Source organism: Arachis duranensis, chromosome 5 (genome assembly GCF_000817695.3).
Source record: "Arachis duranensis cultivar V14167 chromosome 5, aradu.V14167.gnm2.J7QH, whole genome shotgun sequence".
Lineage (NCBI taxonomy): Eukaryota > Viridiplantae > Streptophyta > Magnoliopsida > Fabales > Fabaceae > Arachis > Arachis duranensis.
Window position 1 is genome coordinate 16,555,381 of NC_029776.3, and position 4,795 is coordinate 16,560,175.

General features: G+C 35.7%; 2 long non-coding RNA genes across 2 annotated transcripts; one reads left to right on the plus strand and one right to left on the minus strand.

Moving 5' to 3' along the window:
* The first annotated feature begins 6 nt into the window (after window positions 1-6).
* Window positions 7-1,769, plus strand: LOC127747769 (uncharacterized). Its single transcript, XR_008009654.1, has 2 exons — window positions 7-477; window positions 1,264-1,769. It is a non-coding gene; the product is annotated as an uncharacterized LOC127747769 (long non-coding RNA).
* An 832-nt stretch (window positions 1,770-2,601) lies between these two features.
* Window positions 2,602-3,322, minus strand: LOC127747796 (uncharacterized). The gene is made up of 3 exons (XR_008009742.1): window positions 3,063-3,322; window positions 2,794-2,842; window positions 2,602-2,692 (listed from the first exon to the last, which is right to left on the minus strand). It is a non-coding gene; the product is annotated as an uncharacterized LOC127747796 (long non-coding RNA).
* Between the last annotated feature and the right edge of the window lie 1,473 nt (window positions 3,323-4,795).

Consider the following 4,795-nt stretch of genomic DNA (forward strand, 5'->3'; position numbering starts at 1 on the left):
TGGGGCAACATTGTCGTTTTCAAAACTCCTCAGTGCCCTAATGTGACCGTGAGCACCCACCCCTCCATGCTAGGAGGCTGGCCTCACCCCTCATCGTGTCTCTTCTCTCTGTGTGTCTTTCTTGTTACTGTCTCCCTCAAGCTCTGTCACCTCTATCACGGCTGGTGTCGGTGTTGCAATCAACCCCTATCATCTCTGGGAGCTTGCTTATCTCTCGCGCCGGAAGTCACCGTTTGGCACTCGAGGTCGCCGTTTACTTTCATCATGTTAAGCTCGTCATGCTTTGTCGCGGCCTCAAGCTCGTCGCAGTCTGTCGTCACCGTCTAAAGGTCAGTTGCCGCCTTCCTGCGGTCGCTTCCTCGATAGCATAAGCAGACCAAACCAACAACTGGTCCCTCGGGTGGTGGTTGTTGTTGTCTTATTGCTTTGACCGCCAGTTCAATTGGTCATCTACCTTCGTCGTCAGTTGGTCCTTGGGTAGTTGAGCTTCCTTCGGCCATGTTTTTTTCAATTTCATTGCTGCATCTTGAATTTGTTGTTGAAATTTTAATTTCTTGCTGAAAAAATGATTTCTCCTAGTTGAATTTGTTAATGTTTTTATGACTAAAAATGATCATAATTGAATTTTTTTGTTGAAAATCATAATGAGCTGAATTTGTTGCTTTGACTTCAATTTCTTGCTGAACATATCACTAAGCAAATATTTTTGTTCTTGGAAAAACATGACCGCAGTGAATTTGTTGCTTAATATCATCACTAAACCTTAAATTTGTTACTGTAAATAATCACTTATCTAAATCTTTTGTTGATGTAAATGTTTTGCTTTTTCTTTTGTTAGAATTTGGTCAATCTCCAAATTTGTCATATGAAGATATAGATGTCAACTTTAAGATAATCTCGTAAATCTGATTTATCGATTATGTTATTTGTCGCTCATTTTGATCGGAAAATGGTATTGATAGGAATGTTTGTAGGTTAGGTTCAGAAAGTAGCATCTTGGTGGCGTATCTATAATGCATGCGGTGTTTTCAGAAATTTGTGGGTGTGGTTGCCATTTGGAGGCTGTGAGGATGTGGGAAGTGGTTTGGATTATGGACAACGTGGTTAAGGAAGGGTTTTTGAGCTAGATATATGGGATATTTTTTCATTGATTAGCGAATACGATTGTAGAAGACGGCGTAGGCTAGTGTTGTCACTGTGTATGATAAATTTGTTATGTCTGTAATTCGGTGTTCCTTATAATGAGAATTGTGTGTCTTGCAGATAATAATGGCATCAACTAGTAAGTTTGATGAGGAGCTGTGTATGTGGAATGAGCCAGTTGGGGATTACTGGATGGATGGCAATGTTGGTGTTTTAAATCAACAGGTACAATGTGTATACCTTGAAATTCGTATGTCTACAATGTGAGTTGATTAGAAGTAGATAGGTATGCGCTATTAGATTTATTATAGCAGTTAGTAGGGATTGATAAGCATGTCATATTTGCAATTTGTTAAATGAGTTTGGTGGAGTGATTATGGAATTGGTAGTATTGGCAGTAGGTATGAGGGTTATGTTGCTAGAACTGTTATTTTTTGTGCTGAGGATAATGTCACGAATCTGGTATGTAAAAAAAAGGAATATTGGTGTTTTTTGTTAAGCAGGGCGTGGCTGTAGTATTTGAAGGATCTATGCTCTAAGTTGGGGAAAAGGTGTCCCCTCTAACATTTTAAAAAAATATAAGAAAGTATATATATAAATACATTTGTGCTCCCGTTGAAAATTTATATTTGCCCTACATTAAAAAATATATATTAATTTGTGTCAAAATATTTATTTTATATATTTTTTAACTTTCAGAATTAAAATTTGATACAACAAAGTAATTTTACGCTTGTATCTAACTAGGGGTGTTCGCAGTGCGGTTTGGTTCAATTTTTAAGAGAAAAGCCATCCGATCCAATCGTTTAATTAAATTACGGTTCGGTTTGGTTCGGTTTTTTACTAAAACCATCCGAACCAAACCAAAAAATTGGTTTGGTTTAGTTCAGTTTGTTCGATTTTTTCGATCAATTCAAAAAATATTTTCATACTATTTCACAAAGTCATAACATTAAAATTAACAAACACAAATACATAATAACTAACAAAGTTTTGATATAATGAAATTCAACGACAAAAGAAATTAAAATATGACAATTAAAGAAGTTTCATAACTAAAATAGATCCCATGCTTGTAGATTCATATAGATCCGACACTTGTAGATACATTTGGAAGAGAAACTAGCACAACAGGCAATCCAAGTGTCGCCTATGTTCTAACTTGAACTGATATTAAAGTGCATAAACAAATACATTGAAGAACAAAACAAAATTACTAGCAATTACAAAAAGTCAATAAGAAATACTTCAAATAAATACATTGAATAACAAAATTAAAAAAATTAGAAGTAAAAATATAACAAAATAAAATTACTAGCAAACAAAACACTTTGAACAACATAATGTAAAAGATAAATAGAAAGATAATGTGAAAGATAAAAATAGTGAATCAACCACAACCCTGGTCTTCAAATAGTGACCATGGGGTTCCAGAACCAGGTTGTCCAGCAGAGACCTATAATATTAGTCACTGAGCAATATTGTCAAAACTGTTATCAAGTTTGCTTCATCGTCTTTGGCTTCTGCTCATTATGTTGCCCATATAAACCTTCAGAACATGAAGTTGAATATGCAAAGCATGAAAACATAAAATACACGTGTAAGCAATACAATAAAATATAATCAGATAACAAGCTATTTTACCACTACCATTGGATTTAAAGTGATGGCTATCCAATCTCTTCTTTGAATGATCCCTCTACAGCGTAGAACAAAAAAGGGTTATTTTATCAGTAACTAGTGATTCTATCAATCCACATTTCTTTCACTATTTTATTGGAAAATTAACATAAATACACTGAACATAAATAGAAATTATTCAAACAAAAGCAGAAATTCAAACAAAAAATTATTAGCAATTACCAGAAATTCAAACCAAAATACACTGAACATAGAACATAAATCATTTAAATTAATACCTGACTTGGAGACTCCATATCTGGTGTTCGGAGGGGTAGGTTTCGCCGGTTCAGCGTTGCTGGGAGGGGATGGTTCGGCACTGCTGGGAGGGGATGGGTGGCGCTGGTTCAGCGGGATTGGAAGAGGGCTAGGAGGCGCTGGTTCGGCGAGACTGGGAGGCGCTGGGAGGCACTGGGAGGCGGGGCTGGGAGGGGCTGGAAGGGGTTGGAGAATGGGGTTTCTTTGAGACTGGCTGCGCTAGGTTAGGAGAGTTACTAAGTTAGCATAACACGTTAGGTTATCTGATGGGTGGGGTAATGATTTAATGGTTTTTTAAGTGTTTTTTCAATTTTCGATTTGTTCGGTTCGATTGATCGGTTTTGTTTGGTTCGACTCAGTTTTGAACACCCCTATATCTAATTATATAATATTATATCATAATAAAAAAACTACTTTTAACATTAATTGTATTTGCATAAATAATTATCCAAAAGAAAAGAAGAGAAGTAATTAGACAATTGGAGAAAATATTTTACACCATCCATACATGAAAATTAAACTGTAAGTTGTAGGTAAAAGTATAACATAAAAATATATATTAAACCAATTTAATAATAAACAAAAAATTATTTAGATGAAGTTTATATCGTTGAATTAATAACTATATTATTAATTATTAATATAGTATTGATAATATAATTAAAGATTATTTAATATTTAAGATTTTCATGTTATTTATTTTTAATATGCTTTGATATATTATTTATTCCGGTTGTATGAATTAGAGTAAATGTTGGTACATGAATGACTTACGGTAACAGGATAAAAATGCATTTGAGATGAGCCCAGCTGATAATAAATTGTTTTTTTTTCCTTTCAGGAGATAATGTTTGATACGGGAATCAAGGTAGATGTTGACTTATCCGATTAGGAAGGCAGGAGGGCTTCTGTGTTGCCGAACTTTTTGGGTTTGGATAGGTTGCGAGCCGAAGATATCCTTCAAATGGAGTTTTCTACACCTGAGGAAGCAAGCGGCTTCTATAATAACTACAACCAACTGAAGGGCTTTGCATCAAGACGAGGTAAGACGGTTAGAAATACTTCTGGGGAGATTGTGAGGTACACATTTTTTTATAACAGGCAAAGATTTCGAGAGAAGAAATGGTTGGAAAAGGTTGATCGCAAAAGGGAGCATAAGGTAGTAACCCGATGCAGATGTCTTACCGAGATGAGGATTAAGAGAAAAGACGGTAGTGAAAAGTGGTATGTGTTGCATTTGTCGAGGAGCATATCATGAACTGGCATTTGGGAAGCTTGTAGATTATCTACGATCACGCAGGAAGATATCTGAGGTAGAAGTTTCTTAGCTAACAAGCAAGAGGGAGATTAGGATTAGCATTCTGAAGATTTATGAGTCATTTGCAACACAACTTGGAGGTTTTAACCTGGTTATATTTACAAAGCAAGATATGTATAACGAGGTAAGGAAGCAGAGAAGGCTCCAAAGTAGAGACGTAAATACACTATAAGGTACTTGGAAGGTCTGGCATGCATGGATGGGAAAATGTTTTAGAGGTATAAGGTAGGGGTAGGGAAACATCTGTGCAACTTGTTTTGGAGTGACAGTCATTGTCAGGAAGATTATTCGGTATTCGATGATGTGCTAGCATTTGATGCTACGTACAGCAGTAACAAGTATAACCTACCCGTTCTTGTCTTTTCTGGAGTAAATCACCACAACCAGACATGCATT